Source organism: Halichoerus grypus, chromosome 7 (assembly GCF_964656455.1).
Source record: "Halichoerus grypus chromosome 7, mHalGry1.hap1.1, whole genome shotgun sequence".
NCBI classification, from domain to species: domain Eukaryota; kingdom Metazoa; phylum Chordata; class Mammalia; order Carnivora; family Phocidae; genus Halichoerus; species Halichoerus grypus.
In genome coordinates, this window is record NC_135718.1 from 115,236,104 (window position 1) to 115,259,159 (window position 23,056).

Sequence of the window (23,056 nt, forward strand, 5' to 3'; positions counted from 1 at the left end):
AAAAATTTTTAAAGAATAGTGTCTTCTGACCAAAAAAAAAAAAAAGTCGAGGAAAACATATGAACATAATGGAGAGAGAAATGGAAGATTCAGAAAGACCCAAATGGAACTTCTAGAGATGAAGGAAAATAATATCTAAAATGAAAAATATACTGAATGGGATTAATAGCAGATCAGACATTATATAAGAAAAGATCAGTGAACTTGAAGATGTAGCAAGTGAGCCTAATAAAAATGAAGCACAGAGCATAAAACGACTGAATAAAAAATGAACAGAGCTCCAGTGAACTGTGGGAAAATATCAAACAATGTAGCATGTATATAATTGGAGTCCCAGAAAGAAGAGAAAAAAAAGCAAGAGACAGAGGAAAAGATAGAAAAAAATTAATAAATGTTGGCTGAAATTTTAAACATTTGATGAAAACTATAAACCAAAGTTTTTCAGCCTTTGCACCATTGACATTTAGGGCTGGGTAATTCTTTGTTGTAGAGGGCTGTCCTGTGCATTGTAAGATGTCTAGCAGCATCTCTGGACTCTCCTCACTAGATGCCAATTGGACCACCCACTTGAGACTAGCAAAAATTGCCCCAGACAGTTGCCAGATATCTTCGAGCAAGGATGGGAGGCAGAAAACATCTCCCCTAATTGAAAATCACTGCCATAAATTCATAGATCCAAGAGGTTCAATGAATCCTAAGCAGCATAAACATAAAGAAAACCATACCAAGACATATTGTAATCAAATTGTTGAAAACCAGGGAAAAAAAGAAAATAGTAAAGTATCCAGGCCAAAAAACATGATACAGAGGAACAAAGGTAAGAACTACAGTAGACTTTTTCAGAAGTCTGAAGCCAATAGGGACAACATCAAAAGGAAAAAATCTTATCAAATTTTAATTCTATACCAGTTAAAATAGCTTTCAAAAATGAAGGTGAAATTTACTTATCATGATAATGGGCATTAATAAAAACCCATAGGTAACATTACATTCAATGGTAAAAGACAAAAAACTTTCTTCTTCAGATGAGGAATAAGATAAGGATGTTTGTTGTTAACACTGCTACTCAACATTGTACTGTAAATTCTAGCCAGGGCAATTAGACAAGAAAAAGAAGTGAGTAGCATCCAAATTGGAAAGGAAAAAGGAACATTATTTCTGTTGACAGACAACATGATTCTATATATAGAAAATTTAAGGAATTCACAAAAAACCTGCTGGAGTTAATAGACAAATTCAGCAAAGTTGCAAGATACAAGAGCGACATACACCAGCAATGAACACGCCAAAATAGAAACTAAGGAAACAATTCCATTTATAATAGCATCCAAAAGAATAAATACCTGGGAATAATTTTAACCAAGGAGGGGAAAGATTTTACACTGAAAACCGAAAACCGTTGCTGAAACAAATTAGCAAAGACCTGCATAAATGGAGAGGTATCCCATGTTCATAGCTTGTAAGATATTATAGTGTTAAGATGGCAGTACTACCCAAAGTGACCAACAGAATCAGTGTAGTCTTTATCAAAATTCTAACTTCCATTTTTGCAGAAATGAAAGAGCTGATTCTGAAATTCATATGCAATTGCAGAGAGCTCCAAATGAACAAAATAGTATTGAAAAAGAACAGAATTGGAGAATTCACACTTGAATTTCAAAACTTGCTACAAAGCTACAGTAATTAAAACAGTGTGGTATTGGCATAAGGATAAACATAGGGAGCAGTGGAATAGAATTGAGTGTATAAATAAACCCTCATATTTATGATCAGTTGATTTTCAATAAGGATTCCAAGACCATTCAATGGAGAAGGAATAATCTCTTAAACAAATGATGCCTGAGGCAACTGGATATCCACATGCAAAAGCATGAAGGTTCCCTTTCTCACACTATATACAAAAATTAACTCAAAAGGGATCAATGATCTAAATAATGAGTTATTATTAAAACTCTTTAAAGTAAACATAGGGATATATCTTCATGATTTTGGATTTGCCCATGGGTTCTTAGATATGACAGCAAAAACACAACCAAAGAAAAAATAGATAAGTAGAACTTGATCAATATTTAGAACTTTACTGCTGCAGAAGTACTCAACAACCTGAAAAGATATCCTACAGAATGGGAGAAAATAATTGCAAATCATATATCTGATAAAGATCTAGTATCCAGAATACATAAATAACTTACAACTCAACAAAAAAGATAACTAATAAATGGGCAAAGGACTTGAATAGACATTTCTCCAAAAAGAAGAGCCCACAATCACATGAAATTAGTTATTAGGGAAATGCACATCAAAACAACGAGATTACTGCTTCACATATACTAAGATGACCGTAGTTAAAAGACAGATAATAACGTGTTGGCAACTATGTGGAGATATTGGAAACATCTTACATTGCTAGTGGGAATGTAAAATAGTGCAGCTGCTGTGGAAAATAGTTTTGATAGTTTCTCAAAAAGTTAAACATAGAATTACCATATGACCCAGCAATTCTGTTCTTGGGTATGTACCCAAAAGAAGTGGAAACAGGAACTCAACTATCTGTCACACAGATGTTGAAAGCAATATAATAGCCAAAAGGTACACAAAATCCAGATACCCATCAACTAGAGAATGGGTAAACAAAGGTTATTTAGATACAGTAGAATATTACTCAACCATAAAAAGGAATGAAGTGCATGATACATGAATGATATTCGCTAAAATGTAGATGAACCTCAAAAATATGCTAAATGAAGGAAGCCAGACACCAAAGTTCACATAATGAATAATTCCACTTGTATGAAATATCCAGAATGGGTGAATCCATGGAAACTGAAAACAGATTGGTGGTTGCCAGGGTTGCGGGGAGAAGGAACAGTGGAGTGACTGCATTGGGTTTAAGATTTTCTTTTGGGGAGCGCCCGGGTGGCTCAGTCATTAAGCGTCTGCCTTCGGCCCAGGTCATGATCCCGGCGAGCCCCACATGAGGAGGCTCCCTGCTCGGCGGGAAGCCTGCTTCTCCCTCTCCCCTACTTGTGTTCCCTCTCTCGCTGTGTTTCTGTCAAATAAAATATTAAAAAAAAAAAAAAAGATTTTCTTTTGGGATGATGAAAATGGAGACTAAACAGAGGTAGTAGTTGTACAACATTGTGAATGTACTAAATGCCACTCACTTGTACACTTTAAAATGGTTAATTTTGTTATGTGAATCTAATGTTAATACAAAAAAAAGTGAGGGTAAAATAAACACTTCCACACAAATAAAAGCAGAGATAATTTATTGCTGACTGATCTGCACTATAATAAATATTAAAGGAACTTCTTTAGGTAAAAGGAAAAATATATCAGATGGAAATTTGGACCTACATAAAAGAGTGAAGAGAAACTGGAAGTGCTAAATATATATAGGTAAATAAAAAAGACTTTTTTCATTTTATTTATTTGTTTTTTTAAGAATTTTTATTCATTTGACAGAGAGAGACACAGCGAGAGAGGGAACACAAGCAGAGGGAGTGGGAGAGGGAGAAGCAGGCTTCCCGCTGAGCAGGGAGCCGGATGCGGGGCTCGATCCCAGGACCCTGGGATCATGATCTGAGCCGAAGGCAGATGCTTAACGACTGAGCTGCCCAGGCGCCCCGACTTTTTTCATTTTAAACTATCTTTAAAAGATAATCAAACTTCCAGTTTTAGCTCTAAATAAAAAGAACATGGAAGTCATCACTCCTGTCCTCAACAGTAACAAAAATCCGACCAAACTGAAAATCAAGAACTATTCTTAGATCCTTCCGAGATTTGAGGTTGTAGGGAAACTACCACTTCTCAAACTGGATAGACAGGTGAATACAGAGAATCACACCTGAGGTCAGCTTACTGGAAGCAGAAGCTGCTTGAGCCATAAACTGGCTTAAATGGTAGTAGATGAATTGCTGGAGGCCGAGTGGACAGGCTTGAGAGTTAAAAGCTCCTGGGGGCCCAGTCTTAGGAGAGCCCCCTATTTCTATTTGTTTTGCCTCCCAGAGCCCCACCATGCTCTTATGATGAAGATTGGAGAAAAATCTTTTGTTTTGAGCCAGGGGAGGTTGAATATAATTAACACTACTGAACAATATACTTAAATATGGTTACAGTGGTAAAGTGTGTGTGTGTGTGTGTGTGTGTGTGTGTTTATAACAATTAAAAATTTAAAAAAGAAATGAGCTATCAAACCAAGAAAAGACATGGAGGAACCTTACATACGTATTGCTAAGTGAAAAAAACCAATCTGAAAGGTTATCTACTGTATGATTCAACTATATGATACTCTGGAAAAGATAAGACTATGGAGACTGTGGAAAGATCAGTATTTGCCAGGGCATCAGTGGGAGTGAGGGATGAATAGGTGAAGTACCAGATTTTTAGGGCAGTGAAACTATTCTAAATGATACTGTAATGGCGGATACGTGTTATTATACATTTGTCAAAACGCATATACAACACAAAGAGTGAATCCTACTATAAACTATGGACTTCAGTTAATAACGTGTACCACAGTAACCACAGTAATGCAAGATGTTAATAATAGGGGAAAATTTGGGGGAGGTAAGCATATGGGAACTTTCTGCACTTTCCACTCAGTTTTCTATAAACTGAAACTGCTCTAAAAAATAAAGGCTATTAGGGTCGCCTGGGTGGCTCAGTCGTTAAGCATCTGCCTTCAGCTCAGGTCATGATCCCAGGGTCCTGGGATTGAGCCCCGCGTCGGGCTCCCTGCTCAACCGGAAGCCTGCTTCTCCGTCTCCCATTCCCCCTGCTTGTGTCCCCTCTCTTGCTCTCTCTCTCTCTCTGTCAAATAAATAAATAAAATATTTAAAAAATAAATAAAAAATAAAGGCTATTAATTAAATAAGAAAGAAAAAGAACTGTATTCATCCCTTTCCAAAATACATGTAACTCTGAATTACTAGTTTGTGTTTTCACAGCAAATAATTGCCAGCAGATCACAGGTATTTCTTCTAAATTGCCTATTTCACTCACATTAAGAGTGTGACTGATCTGCACTATAATAAATATTAAAGGAACTTCTTTAGGTAAAAGAGTAAATATAAAAGACTTTTTTCATTTTATTTATTTTTTTTTAAGATTTTTTATTCATTTGACAGAGAGAGACACAGCGAGAGAGGGAACACAAGCAGGGGGAGTTTCAGTGAATGACACCAACAGAAACTTTGATTGTCTCATGAACAACTTTGTGTTCTTGCCCCTAGTCTTGCCCCCTAAAACATATTAATTAGCCTTCAGCAAAGAACACTTAAGTTTTCTAACATTCTAAGCATACCCTCACATAGGGCCTTTGTACTAGCTGTTTCCTATATATCAAACAATCTCCCCCAGATATTTGCAAGGCTCACTTTTTTACTTCCTTTATGTCTTTATTCAAATGACCTTCTCTGGGAGGCCCTAAAATTGCAATTATCTTCCCCACATTTTTTCCATAACACTGATCACTTTTTAATATTAGAAAACTTACTTACTTCTGTCTCTCTCAGACATTACGTATTTCAGTGTGTTAATTTGTATCCTGCAACTTTGCTGTATTTGTTCATTAGTTCTATCAGTTTCTTGTATGTCTATGTATGTGTATGTAGAGGGGATCTTTAGGTATAAGATCATGTCATCTGTGATTGGAGATCGTTTTACCTCTTCCTTTCCAATTTGGATACCATTTTTTTTTTTTTTGCCTAATTGCTCTGGCTAGGACTTCCAATACTGTGTTGAATAGAAGTGTTAGGAGTCGGCATCCTTGCCTTGTTCCTGATCTTTAAGGAAAAGCTTTCAGTTTTTTTTACTGTCGAGTATGAGGTTAGCTGTGGGCCTTTCATATGTGGCCTTTATTATGTTGAAATAGTTTCCTTCTATTTCTAGTTTATTGTTTTTTTTTTTATCATGAAAGGGTGTTGAATTTTGTCAAATACTTTTTTCTGTACCAATTGAGATGATCACATAGTTTTTCTTCATTTTGTTAATGTGGTGTATCCCACTGAACAATTTTCATGTGTTGAACCATACCATTCTTAAGTTCACCGGAATAAATCCCACTTGGTCATGGTATATAATCCTTTTAATGTACTGCTGTACTCAATTTGCTAGTATTTAGTTGAGGATTTTTTCATCAGTATTCCTCAGATACTGTTCTATAGTTTTCTTCTAGTTTCTGTGTCTGCCTTTGGTATCAAGGTAATGCTGACCTCATAAAATGAGGTCAGGCATGTTGCCTCCTTTTCAGTTTTTTGGAAGAGTTTTTTTTTTTTTTTTTTAAAGATTTTTATTTATTTATTTGACAGAGACACAGCGAGAGAGGGGAACACAAGCAGGGGGAGCAGGAGAGGGAGAAGCAGGCTTCCCGCTGAGCAGGGACCCCGATGTGGGGCTCGATCCCAGGACCCTGGGATCATGACCTGAGCTGAAGGCAGACGCTTAACGACTGAGCCACCCAGGCGCCCTGGAAGAGTTTAAGAAGGATTGGTGTTAATTCTTTAAATGTTTGGTAAAATTCTTTGGTGAAGTCTTGTAGTCCTGGGCTTTTCTTTGTTGGGAGATTTTAAATTTCTCATTCAATCTCTTTAATGGTTATAGGTCTCTTCAGATTTTTTATTCTTATTCTAAGCATAAGAATTTTATCATGGTAGGTTATATATGTCTAGGAATTTTTGCATTTCTTCTAGGTTATCCAACTTGTTATATAACGTAGGTGTATAATTGTTCACAGTCGTCTCTTAAAATCCTTTTTTAATTCTGTGGTATCAGTTGTAAAGTCTCCTTTTTAATTAATGATTTTAGTTGTTTACTGTCATTTTTCTTAATGTAGAACAGCTCATTTCTTTTTATCAGAGAATAATATTCTATTGTATAGATGTTCCACAGTTTATTTGTTCACCAGTTTATTTGAAGGACATCTTGGTTGCTTCTAGGTTTTGCCAGTTATAAAAACAACAACACTGCTTTAAACATTGATGTTTTGTGGATATGAATTTTCAATTTTGGGGGATAAATACCTAGAAACAAGATTGCTGGATCATGTATATGTAAGATTATGTTTAGTTTAGTTTTAGAAGAACTGCCAGACCATCTTCCAAAATAGCTGTTCCATTTTGCATTTCCTCCAGCAATGAATGAGAGTTCCTGGTGGTTTCACATTTTTACCAGCATTGGGTGTTATCAGTCTTTTGTATTTTAGCCATTCTGAGAGGTGTGTAGTAATATATCATCAGTTTTAATTTGCACTTCCGTAACAATGTATGATATTGGACATCTTTTCATTTGCTTATTTGCCATCTGTGTATCTTCTTTGGTAGGGTATCTGTTCACATCTTTTGCTAATCTTAATTTTCTGCTTTTTGAGAATATTGAGGGTCAGGGCCTATTGAATATTTGATTTTGGAAAGTCTTCCAATAACAATTTGCTTCTTTTTTCATTTATTTTAGATCATAACCTCCTTTCCTCTCCCACCTTCTCTCCTTCCTTCTTGCCACCTAAAAATATTTATTTTTATTTTTATTTTCTATTTATTTATTTATTTAACTTATTTTTCTTTATGGTTGAGTTTGAAGTTTTACTACAGTTTAGTTTTTTTCTTATTTGGAAACTTTAATTTTGCTAACTAGATATGATTTTCATGATCACATTTACATCTGATAATTATAGGTCATATTTCATTTTCATTTTTCTACACTGAGCATCAATATTTTCCACAGTCAACAAAGCTGACATCTTATAATCAGCTAAGGGAATGGTGGACTTTAGTGGCTCAAGAGCACAGTAGTGAAATGACCTTGGTTTGCTAGTGGGTACTCATTCCGTTAGTTTGATGACCTGAGGGTCATCTTGCCTTTTGGATAGCATCTTGAAATTGTTACTAAGGCCTTAGAAAAATGGTGGACCTCAAATCTTTAGTATTACTTAACAAGGTAGTATTTTATAACTATTTTAAATACACATTGCCTTAATGCATGTGTCTTTTTTTCACCTTCTTTCCTCCTACAGTCACCAGAGAAGAAAGGAAAAGAAGCAAATACTGGTTTTGGTGGGCCGGTTGTTAGTTCTCTGTATCATGAAGAAATCATCAGGTACTTTCTCTTCTGGTTTTTGATAATAGAGATACATACATCTAAATGTGTATATACGTGTGTGTGTGTGTGTGTGTGTGTGTGTGTGTATTTTTAATTCTGAAACCTTCCATCTGTGAAAAACTTTTTCTTAATATGAAACTAATTTGGTGGTATCTCTAGTAGTATAATAAATAGGAAAGAATTTTTTAGGTATATTATCTTTGAAATCAGTAAGTGTCTGAGTCAGTGCCAGATAGTAACTTTTCCCACCACGTAAGTAGTTGGTAGGGCAAGGTTTTGTGTCTCACACAATCTAAAGCTGTGGGGTTTTGTTGTTGGTGTTAGTTTTTTTCAGAATACCTTATTTCTTTGTGTGTGTGAGTGTGTGTATATTTGTGTTTAGGTTTATTCACAATACTGATAAAAATGCCATTATCCTTTTTTTTTTTTTTTTTTTTTTTTAGTATGGCTCCAGTCTGAACTGAAGTATGTAAGGGAAGGTGTTGATTCAGTCCCATGAAGCTTATACAATTTCTAAATATGTTTATGTTCTTTTTTAGAAAAAAAAAGTTTTAAATTTTTTGTTGTCATTGTGAAATTAGCATTATTTCTTTTAAAGATTAAAAATCATGTTGAGTATAAAATGGTACACTAAAGAGAATATTGTTAAGGATTCTCAAAAAATTAAAGGATTACTGTATGATCCAGCAATTCAGCTTCTGGTTTTATATCCAAAAGAATTGAAAACAGGATCTCAAAGACCTATTTGCACACCCATGTTCATAGCAGCACTATTCATAATAGCCAAGAGGTGGAAGCCACCCAAATGTCCATCGACAGAAGAATGGATAAACAAAATGTGGTATATATACATATAATAGAATCTTATTCAGTCTCAAAAAGGAAGGAAATTCTGACACAGGCTATAGAACATGGATGAACCTTAAGGACATTATGCTAAGTGAAATAAGCCATTCATAAAAAGATAAGTACAGTATGATTCCTCTTATATGGAGGTATCAAGAGTAGTCAAATTCATAGAAACAAAAAGTAGAATGGCAGTTGTCAGGAGCTGGAGGAAGTGGGAAATGGGGAGTTGTTATTTAATGGGTGTAGGGTTTCAGTTTTGCAAGATAAAAATTTCTGGGGATTGGTTGTACAACAATGTGAATAACATTACTGAACTGTACACTTAGAAATGGTTAAAATGGTAAATTTTATGTTATGTGGGGTTTTTTTTAACCACAATTTTAAAAATTCTTAATGGTCATCTTGTATTATTTAACAAGGATCTTACATTTTATATGTTATGTATAAAATTTCTTTGATAATATTTCTTTCAGCACTATGTGAAAATCAGGAAAAGAATTTTGTCCTGCTTTAAAGTCATGTGACACATTCTTCTAAGATTTTTTGTCTTGGCCTTATTTTTTTAAGTCATCTAAATTTTAGTCTTTTTCTATATTCTGGAACATATTATTAAGATATGAAACAGTAGGAAACATGAATGTGAACCACTGAAAGCCTTTTAACTATTACAGACATTAATTTTGCCATTATTAATAGCAAATCAGAAATCACAGCACTTAGTCTTATATTCGAGAAATCATTTTGTAATTAAACTGAATTCCATTATAATAAACTAGGTCATGATAAAAATTAAACTGAAATGTTGGATTATTTCAGTAAAGGATCAGATGTGATCCCTATTGTTTCTGAAGTATAAGAATGCAGTTGCAACAATGAATATAGGCTATTTGTTGAAGTTTATATAATCAAATTTTGCTTGTACTTAGGTGAAATATACTTGGTGTTTTATTTTTCCAAGAGGAAGTTGTGCTTTAACTGATGTTAATTGCAGTTTCTTGGCAGAATTAAGTTCAGCTGAGGTGAAAGTGACAGGTTTTAGAGCTTTAGAAAGGTTAAATGGTAAACTTAGGTGAAAGGAAAAGTTCTGTAGAACCAATGTTTTTAAAAAGAACACTAAAAAAGTATTTTGTATTTATTTCTTTACTTACTTTAGAGAGGGGGAGAGAGAGCATGAGCAGGAAGGGCAGAGAAAAGGGAGAGAATCCCAAGCAGATCCACATGCTCAGCATGGAGCCTGACCGGGACTTGATCTCATGACCCTGAGATCATGACCTGAGCTGAAATCAAGAGTCGGATGCTTAACCGACTGTGCCTCCCAGGAGCCCCTAAAAAAGTATATTGAAGGTCTGTTTTGGGTATTTTAATATATATAGTCTTCTAATTTTTTTTTAATTTTTAAAGATCAGGAAAATCAGTATCTAATAAACTCATTTAATAAGGCTTGGGCTCCATTGTTCTGGCAGCTTTCCTGACTAATGTGCATTGTAGGTGATAAGGTAAGGCCCATTTTTGTTCTATTATTAATGTGCTTGAGCCAAGGGCCACTGGGGCCAATTCTGAGCCTGTTTTGGTTCTGACCCTTATTTCTAATCTGTCACAGAAAGTGACAATATAATGTCATAGGTACAGATCTCTGTGTTAATATTCTAGAGCCCTGACACCAATTTTTTTAAAGATTTTATTTACTTTAGAGAGGAGGGGAGGGGCAGGAGAGGGACAAGCCAACTCCGTGATAAGCGCAGAGCCCAACGTGGGGCTTGATGCGGGGCTGGATCTTACAACCCTGAGATCATGATCTGAGCCGAAATCAAGAGTCGGCTGCTTAACTGACTGAGCCACCCCAGTACCCCCTGACACCAGTTTTTCATTATGAAGCTGGTTAATTGTTCTGTAGTGTAATGGAGGAGATGTAGTGTGAGGCTAATTAAATATAAAATACTATGAAGCCAAACTGCCAGCATTCCAATGTTGGTCCCACCACTTACTAGCTCTGTGACCTTAGACAAGTTACTTTATTTGCAAAATGGGGGTAATTATATTACCTTTCTTATATGACACTTAGGTGGATTGTATGAATAGTATACACAGGCATCCTAGAATAGTATCTAGCACAAAATAAGTTACTATGTAACTGTGAACTTTTATTAGTATTGTTATTCAACACAGAACTCCCACAGCAGGGACCCAGAGCACAGGGCTTATGTTAGGAGCTAAAATCACATGTTGGTCTGGTTCTAGAATTAAGTACAGGTTTTTTGCTTTTGCAAGAGAAAATGGAAAATAAGAAAGGAAGAGCCAGTACTATTAGAATCTATGTTTGGAACTATAGAAACAAGAGAGTGACAAATCTTTGAACTCACAGACAGTTGCTCTAATCTTAAGATCAGATGTGTTTCATTTATACTGCAGATGGGCAGAAAAAGCTCTGATTAATAAGCATAGGGCTTTGCAAAGAGTCAAATGCTTCTGCACTACATATACTGACTCACTTAACAAGAAATCACTTTTGGTGACTTGTATGCTTAGAAGGTTTTATCTAGAAGTTGACACAAACTGAGAAATTAGGGCAAGAATTAAAAATACAATAAATGAAGCATGTACAGTGTCCAATCTACCCTGCAATAAGATTTGGTCTTCCCTGTTATATTTTGTAGTTTGATGCTATGTAATCTATCAGAATTTTATTAATCCCACTTAGACAGGCAGCCATCTGGACCTTCTCTAAGCAAGACCAGACCAGCATACAACTAAGATGATTGATGGGCTCTGGAATTGATTAGTTGTTCTGTGAGACAAATGAACTGTTTTGGCAGAAAATACCAGAGGTCACTGCTGTGGTCAGACACAAAAGCCTGCAGAATTTTAAAGAGATGCTTTCATCATTGACTTATAAAGTTAAAAATTTTTAAACAACATTGGATTTTGAAAATATTTTATAAATATCTTTTGATTGGCTGCTCTTTAGTTCTGATTATAAAGTGGCATAATATAAATATAATAAACTACAATGAAAGTGATTATGCTTTAATTTTGTATTTTTGGTAAAAATATGAACTGGAATGAAAGCGTAAAAGCTTATCCCTTACACATAAATTGTACTCTAAAATTTTCCTGAAAGAGGTGTAATTGGAGAAAAAGCTACAACATATATTGTTTTATTAAGTGATTTATAAAATCAGATGGTATAAAATTCCATTCAGTTATTTATTCAAAGCTTCACATTGTTAGATAGCAATCTGTTTGGACAAATCCATGTAAGACTCCAAAGTTTCAAGAGTATGTGTTATACATATTTTAATTTTAAAATTTGAATATTTGGATTTTTTTGCTTTCAATTGGCTAAGTCGTTCTGGGATACTACTGTACCATTGATACCGCTTTTCTCAGCACCAGAAAGATTATCCTGCTTCCCTACATCTGTTTGGCTGGTAGTAGTGAAATCCTTTCCTATTTCACTGTGTTGCCCATGATCAACACTGTGTTAACACTTTGGTGATAGGTGATAAATTGGATGACATATGTCTTGTTACATTCTGGTTATTCTTTGAGGACTACACAAGTGTGTATAGGCAAGTGGGCAACTCCCCCTTGAGAATCTGACTGCTCAGAATGAACTTGAGTTATGGATTTATTCAGCCTGTAAAACCTCAGCTGGCATAAATAATTGAGAAAGCAAAGGTTTTTCTGTGGTGCATACCTCAGGGACTCATGGCTCCCTTCCTCCTCTCTACCTCCCTTTCTTATGAAAATGATCCCAGTTGCACTCCTAGATAATAACACACCAAGCAATTAAAAGCCATGGGTGGCTGGAGAGAGGAGAAAAGGTTTAGTTAATGAGCTTTTCCTCTTCCAGTGCCCAGGAGAGCCTTAGGAATGACAAGGCGATTAAAGCGAAGAGATAATTATAGATTATGTGAAAATGGGTCCCTTGGGACAAGCAGGTCTTGCCATAAACAGTAACTGTTGTAAGAGTCTCCTGGCTCTCATATCCACCCTTTTCTTACGTGCTTTATTTAGCTCCTGTGTGCTCAGTGTCATGATGCCAACCAAGCATATAGGTAGATCCACCTGTTTGTAGATCAACAGCCCTTTCTGAACAAGGAGTCATTCCTCAACAAAAACCATCATCCTCTCCTCCTCTCTCCTTTTCTTCTTTCTTTTTTCTTCCCCCTCTTCCTTTTCCTCACCTTGTTGTCTCTTTTCTGTCTGCCTCTCTAATCTTATCCTTATCACTATATAGTATCTGTGAAATGCTAGACACTTAGACTCATTTACAAAGTTTTTAGTGTATGTGTGTGTGTGTGCACATATAAAGATACATAAAGTTATGGTACACTCTATTCATTATAATAAAAGGTATATATATTATACATAATATAAATAAATGTTTTCCTCTGTTAAAATGCTTTACAGACATACTTAAAGGAAGATATTTTAAAAGTGTAGCAAAGATGCTAGAATTGTAAGTCATCTTCTTAACTCTCATTTAATTATTATCAGCTGTTCTCTCAATACTGAAAGCAAGCAATTTTGGTTCATTTCATTGCCTTTCAATTTATGAGAATTTTGCTGATTGCATTGTATATGGTAATAAATGCTTGGTGTTTGTCGAAGTTGGAATTCTGTGTGAAAAAGGCATTATAACATTAATTACATGGTTTTATTTATAAATTTTACCCAATATAAAATGTTATGTAAGTATTTTACCAGTATTTTATGTAAAGTATGTCGTTCCTGGGTCTCTTATGTCACATTGGTCTACGCTCTCTCTCCCCCTCATTCCTAATATATTGGAAATTCTGTTTCTTCATGTTCCAAAATAATCCAAATTCATCTAGTTTTCATTGTCACCACTGTCATGCCTTTGGCAACACTGTCACTGCTCTTAAACAGTCATCATCTCTTGGCCAGGACAGTACAGAATGGATTTCTTCTTCCTTTGCTGTTTCCTCCGGATTTATAACTCGTATCATCATATCACTCTCCTGCTTAAAGCTCTTTAATGGTTTCTCATAGCACTTAGGATAAAATCTAAAATTCCTTAACATGTCTCACAGGGCCCCTCATCATCTTATCTAATGCCATTTTCCCCTCACCCCCCCCCTTACTGACGCCGTTCCATCCACATTGGCTTATTTTTATTTCCTTAGAGGTCTAATTAATAGTTGTTAGATGAATTAATTGATAATGTTATATAAGGGTATATGAGAAAGGACCCAGCATACAACATATGTTGAAATCTTAAGGTAATAATACCAACTAACATTTATTGACCATTAATTATATGCTAGTTACCATACTGCATGTGTTATATATATTATTTCATTTAATCTTCAGAATGATCCTATGAGATGTAGGTATTAATATCCCTATTTTACAGATGAGGAAACTGAGACTCAGAGAGGTGAGGTTACTTGCCCAGGGTCACATGATTAGTACTCTGCTGTTGCTATACTATACTGCTCCTGAGATGATTGAGGAATCCTTGTGTTCTGCAACTAGTGAAAGTAATTTCGATAGTTGTTATTACATGAACATAATGCATATTTTCCATTTAAACTTTTAAATCCCTTTTCTTCCATTTAGTGTTTTTTAAAATTTGCTTTACTGGTAAAATTAGAAACTATAGTCTTTCATTTATCAGTATACTGATGGTGATGCTTCTTTTGGATTAATTGAATTTATTGATTTTAGACTTACCTTAATGTTTGAGAATGTATCTCGGCTCTATAGAGCCTGTTAGCCAAGGGATTCTATAGATTTTTCTGATGTGGCCGCTGGTTTTCCAGGGATTGATCAGAATTGAAATACATTTTTTCGTACAGGTATTTAAAGTATCAGAAATTTTCAGTCAACTATTTTAGAGTTAAGCAGGTTTTAAGAGGTGAAAATGCATTTTTAGTAACTACTGTCTATAAATCATGGCTAGATAACTTTTCCAGAATAACAAGTTATATACAAGAAGTACTTGGGACATTGATCTTTCCTTTGTTATTGCTTCCTTGCAAAAATGTGAGAAAAATACATTAACAGCATATTAACAACATAAATAAGATAAGAAATAAAACTTTTTATTTGAGGCTTTTAAGAATTTTCTAGGGGTGCCTGGGTGGCCCAGTCGGTTGAGTGTCTGCCTTCGGCTCAGGTCATGATCTCACGGTCCTGGGATTGAGCCCCACATCAGGCTCCCTGCTCAGTGGGGAGTCGGCTTCTCCCTTTGCCCCTCCACTCCCCACTCATTTTTCTGTCAAATGAGTAAAATCTTAAAAATAAATAAATAAATGAATAAATTTTCTAGACATAGAATTAAGTATGCTGTATATATAACCCAGTCGAAAATAGTTACAATTTGGTGGAGAAGACATTGCCATTACTGCATAACAGGAAGAGGGAAAACTAACCGGTTGAAACCAGTTGCAGATATAGTAGCACTCTGAGTGGGAGGATTATGATTCAATGTATATAAATTCTTTCAGTCATTCAGCTGTCCATTTGGCACTGTGTATTTTGAACCTACTTTATTTCTTCATTGACTCTAAAACACCCCTGGTTTTAGAATACCGTTATTTAAATACCATTAAGAAAAAAATGCTGCTGGGCGCCTGGGTGGCTCAGTTGGTTAAGCGACTGCCTTCAGCTCAGGTCATGATCCTGGAGTCCTGGGATCGAGTTCCGCATCGGGCTCCCTGCTTGGCAGGGAGTCTGCTTCTCCCTCTGACCTTCCCCCCTCTCATGCTCTCTGTCTCTCATTCTCTCTCTCTCTCAAATAAATAAATAAAATCTTTAAAAAAAAAAAAAGAAAAGAAAAAAATGCTGCTAATTAATTGTAAGGTGTTACAGATTATAAGATTCATCAGAAATGTTAAAATATGAAAAAAATTGTGTTTTAGAATCAAGGAAATATGGTAACTTAATGAACAATTTCTAAAGGTCTTTTTTGCCATTTAGGATTTCAGGAATTATTTTAAGAACAACACTACAAACAGCAACAACAACAACAAAAGCACTTTCTTAAGTGCCTTGATCTGAATGCTAGGCTTCTTGAGCATAGTTACTGCCCCAGCATTGTTTGCCTTCTCAAGGGCATATGACCAAGGTATCTCAGAAAAGAGGTACTATTTATAAGATTTTACCTGGGAGGATCATAGTATACATTATCATTTATGGTCTTTGTAAGATTGAGATTCGAAAACAGTGTTTTACAAGGTGAAATTTAATATCCAAAATTTTAATTAGATATTAATTAAAAGTGGGGATTTTTGATGTGCTAGGTATGACAGCTCTATTTAATTCTTCAGTTAGGAGCTGACTTTACCTATTTCCTTCTCCCAAATAAGCTTTACACCAGCTTTGCCAAAAACCTTTGAGTAAGAACAAATTTTTCCTGTTCAGGAGAAAGGCAACTGTAAGCAAAATTAAAATATGCTTATATAATTTTTTTTTATATTTGTAAGTTAAAACATGCTTTTTTAAAAAATACGGAGTATCTTAATTTCTATGTAGACATTTTATCTCAGCTCCCAAAGTATTGATAGTTTAGTCATATCAAAGGTTATATATAGATACATATAAAATAAAGATTATACATTTACATGTAAAATATACATAAAAGTTGTATAAAAAAGAATCAGCATTAGACTTTGGGCTTTGTATTTGTCATACAATGATAGAATGTTGGTAATCTAGTCAAAATGAGATCAGTGACATGACATCATTATTTCCTTACATTGTATTTGGACAGAATAACGAGTCTTTACCTTTCAGATTGACAACTTTTTTTTTAAGATTTATTTATTTATTTTAGAGAGGGAGAGAGAGAGCTTGGGAGGGAGAGGCAGAGGAAGAGGGAGAGAATCTTAAGCAGACTCCACACCGAGTGTAGAGCCTGACGTGGGGCTCGATCTCACGGCCCTGAGATCACGACCTGAGCCAAAACCAAGAGTTGGATGCATAACTGACTGCTCCACCCGGGCGCCCCCCAGATTAACAACTTCTGACCATACATTAGTCAAATAAATTAGGAACTTAAATTCCTGCAAAGAAGTAGTATTCAGCAACAGTACCCCTGAATTTTGTAAGACAGCCAACAGGCTTTCATTTTAGAAAGACTGGCTCCTAAAGAGCTTCACAGTGTCTTTTCTGTGAATTTATGTTCATTCTTCAATCTCAAAGATCTAGAAAAAGATACGTACTCCAGGGACAGAGTAGCAATAATAAAACTCATTTGAAACTGAGGTGTAAACTAAAATACCAAAGGCTGTATCTTTGTAGTGAGACAAGTGCTTAGGTACCCTGCATACCCTCGGTCTGAGTATTGAGGAACCCAGACAGATTAATAGTTAGATGACTATTTGTGAATATGTGAATAGAAGGTGAACCATTTTCTGAGAGTTGCTTTAGCCAAGGTCCTAATTGAGGCCTCTTGAACAAACTGTCTCCCAGTAGAGAGATACCTCAGAATGCTTTTTTTTTTGTCTCAAATTAATTGTTTCTTTTGGTCACAGTTCATAATTGGCCTCACTGACTTTTCCCCCTACTATGGTTCATTGCGAATCATACCTCCTACTTGAGGATAGTTGCCTTTTCAGGGTTTTCTGTTTGTTTTAGATATGCTGAGGTTAGTGTCTGAATCAAGTAGCTCTTTGGATCTGTATCTGGTATCTCTCTGATTTATTTCCCAACACCCTACCATAGCTAGGTCCCTTGAGCACTTCTTTTTGTTGATGCTTTTCCTTTTCTTTCTATTCTTTGGAATATTCTTCTTTCTATTCTTCAGTAACCCAGCTGGGTGGTCAATTCATTCTTCAAAGCTAGCCTATAATGTCAGCTCTTCTGTAGTGCTTTTATTTGACCATCCTTAGTTGATTAGCCCACTCCTTATTTTGGGCCTCTACTTTATAGAATATTGGGCTAGTTTGACACTCAAAGCAACTTTTTGCTATTGCACTCCCTAAGAGAATTTTGGAAGACTATGTTTTCCTTTAGAATCTTATGATAACATCTAAAGTTCTTATTTAAAAGTTTAAGTATATTACAAAGAGCATAATTTCTGGTATTTTATAAATAATGATATTTTAAATCTTTTAGATGAATCTAAATACTCTCAATGATAATCCATTTTTTAAAATACATGAATAGGGCGCCTGGGTGGCTCAGTCGTTAAGCGTCTGCCTTCAGCTCAGGTCATGATCCCAGAGTCCTGGGATCGAGTCCCACATCGGGCTCCCTGCTCGGCGGGAGGCCTGCTGCTCCCTCTCCCACTCCCCCTGCTTGTGTTCCTGCTCTTGCTCTCTCTCTCTCTGTCAAATAAATAAATAAAATCTTTAAAAAATAAATAAATAAATAAAATAAAATAAAATACATGAATATACTACCATTGAGAGAAACTGGGAAAATGGTACGCAAGATCTCTCTGTATTATTTCTTATAGTTGCATGTGAATCTTTAGTTGTCTCAAAATAAAAAGTTTAACTAAAATAAAATCCTGATCTTGGGGCGCCTGGGTGGCTCAGTCGTTAAGTGTCTGCCTTTGGCTCAGGTCATGATCCCAGGGTCCTGGGATCGAGCCCCGCATCAGGCTCCCTGCTCCTCGGGGAAGCCTGCTTCTCCCTCTCCTACTCCCCCTGCTTGTGTTCCCTCTCTCGCTGTGTCTCTGTCAAATAAATAAATAAAATCTTTAAAAAAATAAAAATAAATAAAATAAAATCCTGATCTTGATTTAAAAATACATGAACAAGGGGTTCCTGGATGGTGTAGTTGGTTAAGCATCCGACTCTTGGTTTCTGCTCAAGTTGTGATCCCAGGGTCGTGAGATTGAACCCCTTGTCGGGCTCCACGCCCAGCGCAAAGTCTGCTTGAGTTTCTCTCTCCCTCTGCCCCTCCCCCACTCACGGTCTCTCTCTAAATAAATAAATCTTAAAAAAAAATACATGAGCAAGGTCTTTAACAGAAATTTTACATCATTCCTTTTTCTCCTTTTATTCTACTTCTCCCACACAATTTTATTTTAAAGTAATATATTTTGTGTAATCTTATCATACAATCATAATTCTCTGTAACAAAAATATATATGTAAGTTGGACTTCTTTAAATTTAATTTTCTCTAACCCAAAACTTTATGCATTAAATCTTTTCCCATTTGAGTTATCATTGTTATTGTTTCTACACAGCTGATCAACATACATCATAAATATTGTTAAGTAATTATTAAACATAAGTAAAATTTAATTGAAAATGTATCTTAATGAGATGAATGAGGCTTTTAGAAATAGTTTAACAGATGAATTTTTTTTTTTATTAAAATGAGACAGAGTGGAGTATCCAGTCTGTTTTGTGTTTTATTTCAGCTCTTCCATCCTCTAACCTTAGCTATAGAATGTTTCCCAACACCAGTTTTTAACGAGAATTGTCCCTTTGTTTGGTACCAAGGAAGGTTTTATATCTTGGGATAGTCAACCTAGGATTGATTTTTTTTTCCCCCAAACCTTTCCTAGTATATTAGTTACAGAGCATTTCTAAGCAAAAGAGTAACAGGTTTAATTAATAGTCATTTGCTAAGTCTTAGCAAAGTCTTTTTTTTTTTTATATTTCCTAGAAGTAATAGCATAATAAGGAGAGAGGCATATGCCTTTCTGATATAACCTAGGAGGGGAGTGATCAGAACAGAGGAAAATTTGAAAAGGACCATGGCGATGAGATAGTTACCACAGGAGTCTCTCCAGGTAGATCAGTTAAGGGAAAAAAATGCATTTATTTACAAGTTGAGCTGAAAATTGATTCACTTAAAATTTTAATTTTTTTTCTAACTCAAGTTTTTCATACCTGCATATCCCTTTAAAGGTCTTTGTGTACCTCCACAGAGCACAAAGGTACACATTTCTTAGTTTGAGGAATTATATGTGTTTATGTTTGTGTAAGTATTGGCTTACTCTATTTTGTATTTTCCTTCATTCAGTAAAGAATTTTTTCATTGTCTGTTTACTGGCATACTATTTTTTTTCTGATTGAGAGTTTAATATATAAATTGAAATATTTATTGAATGTATCTCTCTGAGCTAGTCCCATAAAAGCGTTTTTTTAATTCTACAAAAGAGGTGAAATAGTAGCTAATGGACTCTAGGTGGCTTGCTGTGAAGCTTGTTTGAAATACTCTTTTGATAGGAAAATACAATCTTCATTGAAAGTGGTACAGATAACATTTTTAGGAGTATGCAAGGATCTGTTCTTCCTGTGGTTGATGAATGACAACCATACTTAAACACCACTCCTCTCTTCCATAAGGGTGTGTCCTCATATTTCAAAAGAATTTCAAAGAAAACCAGTGGGGTTTTTTTCCCCTTCAGATATACAATTGTATTTTCTGTCAATTTCAGAAAATTTGGAGTAGAGAGATAGACTTTCTGTCTTTTGCTAGGGATAATGTGGGATATCTTTGAAGATAGTATCTTGGCCATAACTCTTGCTTATCCATAGAGAATGGATATGGTAATTTTATCACTCAAATTCAGCAAAGAGAGGGAGAGAGATAACTGGCTAAAAATTGTAAGAGAAAGGAAGATAAAGTGAGAAGATGTGAAAGAGCACTAACATTTGTTTAAGCTCTACTGTATTTGGTAATGGTTGAATTCATTTGCACGTTTTATTTAAGGTAAGTATGGTTATAGAGGGAAAGATTTCCTACAGAATGCTGTATTAACAGGGGAATGTAGACAGGAAAAGAGAATTAGATTTATAAATTGTACATAATCTTGTTGGAGGCAAGAGATGTGGAAAGATGTTGCTCCAGATGTTTCTCCATTTTGGACACTAGGTGGTGACATTGTATAAAGACAGCTTGGTTGCTGGCAGTACTAGAGTCAGTCTTGGAGTGGGGATGACTTAGCAACTAAACCTAAGAGTATCACTTATTTTTCTTTTTTGTCTTAGTCACTTAGCTTTGTGGCACATTTGTGGTGATTTTACTGAATTTCTTTTTTATATTTAATTTACATTGTATATTGTACCCATAAGCAGCATTTTGTAAGTCCTCTATGTGCCTGACGTATTTAATGGTGATAAACAACAGATGATGAACTGGTATTCAGATGAAAAAAATGCTCCTGCCCTCCAAAATATTCATATGCCCAAATAAAAATAATTTATATAAGTGATGCATAATACACATTGAAAATATGAAATATATTAAATAAAAATTTAAGTAAGTTTGTACTGTATTTACTCTTTCACTGGTTAAGGCCTAAGTATATATACACATTTGGGATTCAGGAAGAAAGACCTCATAGATTGAGAAGGGTCCTCCCCATCTATGAATAACCCTTACGCATTACTGGGTACGGGTAACCTGTATCCAAAGGATCCTCTTTACCTTCCTTTCTGTGCCCCACCACCAATTCTCCATTGATTTCAAGTTCAAAACAACTGGGGAATAGTGCATTTTTTGTTATGATTCAAAATGATACAGTCCTTTCTCTTGCAGTTAGAGTTGCTGCCTCTTAAATTAGAGGGGCCTTTCTTACTGGATTGGATGAAAATAAAGGGTCCCTATTATTCCCAAGTCAGAATTTTTAATACACTTTCACAGAAACAGTGTTTTTTGTGAGTTAGGTATAGCTAAAGTGGTATTACATACAGACTTAATTTTAAAAGTCATACTTGTCCATTCTCAGACTTCTCTGTTTTCTTTCAGAGTAAGTGATCTGGAAGAGCATTTTCTCCTCAGCAAAATGACCTTTTCACATTCCTTTTAAACCTGTTTCTTCTTGGAAGTCTACCTCATTTTTTCCAGCTGAACTCTGTACTCTTATAGGCCTTTTTAAAGATCCATCTTTACTTTATGTTAATCATATATATTTTTTTCTCATCCCAACTGTACTGTACATGTATTGAACATAAAGTTTCTTGTTTATCCTTACGTCATCAACAGAATCTTGCCCAGTGTCTTGCATGTGTAGGTGCTCAATTAAATACACCACACGCATAAGGAAAGCTTAGATGGTTAATGCCAAAGTGGGGTGTTTTAAGTTAATTACCTCTGAGTGAAAATAGCTTTTTATAAGGTATGAGGTATTTAAATTGGCTTTTAAGATAGAAGGACTCTTAAGGCCAATAGCTTTCATTTCTGATGAATGGAAGCTATGGCCCTGCAGGTTATAAAACATACTAGTATAATTTTTGGAACTCAAATTGCATTCTTTTATGCCTGTCCAGAAGATGTAGTCCCCATATAGAACAGTTTCTTTGATAGTATTCCAAATTACTGATCTTTTTGGGAATTACTGGTTTTTTTGAGACTCTTCATTGAAGCTCCCATACTCCCACATACACGCAACACACTCAGAAAAATGCACACACATTTACACAATTCTGTATACTATTTTTGAGAACTCACAGACCTCATGTTAAGAACTTCTGCATTAGATTCTAGAATAGACTAGCTGACTAGTCGAGATGTGGCTTGATATGATAGAAAAATGTACTATATACAAAATCAGTTGATCTGAGTGAGTTCTAGCTCTTGTTCTACCTGTGATAAATGTGATGCCATTTGGCAGGTCATATAATCTCTCTTTACCTGTTTCTTTGTGAAGTTGTTGGAAAAGCATGAATGAATGTAGTCCACCAATATACTTAGAATAGTGCTGGGTATAATATGCTTCCCAGTTTTTGTTCCTGATCTTTGTTTCTAATATTTCGTGAAAGATTTCTGAATTTTGTGATGCTCTGTCTTTCCCTTAAGAAAATTGCTTTCTGTTTTTAAGAAAATTACATTAGTGTATATGTGTATGTATGTATATATGTGTGTGTACACACACACACACACACACACACACACACACACACACACTATTTTAAACTTGGGTAGCAATCAACTTATTATGTTATCCTGTAAGACAAGTAGTAAGCTGTGCCCTGATCTTTTGAAACCTCTGTATAGACAATAGCAAATAACCTCGTTATTGCAGTGCTGCTATTGAAAATTGAGTCAGGACATCTGTGCCTGTCAGTGTGTAAAAGGAACTGGGGAGAGGAAGAGGGCTGAGAAAATCTACTCAAGGTGTTATATCAGTGTACCAGGGAAACTTGTTAAAGCAGATGAAGCTTTTCCCTATTA

At 35.3% G+C, this 23,056-nt stretch overlaps 1 protein-coding gene across 3 annotated transcripts in view; it reads left to right on the forward strand.

The window, feature by feature from the left end:
• The window catches only part of ACBD6 (acyl-CoA binding domain containing 6), a 214,957-nt gene that overhangs the window by 64,253 nt on the left and 127,648 nt on the right, over positions 1-23,056 (forward strand). The window contains exon 5 of one of the 3 annotated variants that reach the window (XR_013449867.1): positions 8,012-8,094. The exons of the other annotated variants lie outside the window; for them this stretch is intronic. The gene's annotated coding sequence lies outside the window, so the exon portion shown is untranslated. The remainder of the gene's footprint in view (positions 1-8,011; positions 8,095-23,056) is intronic. 3 annotated transcript variants of the gene reach the window in all.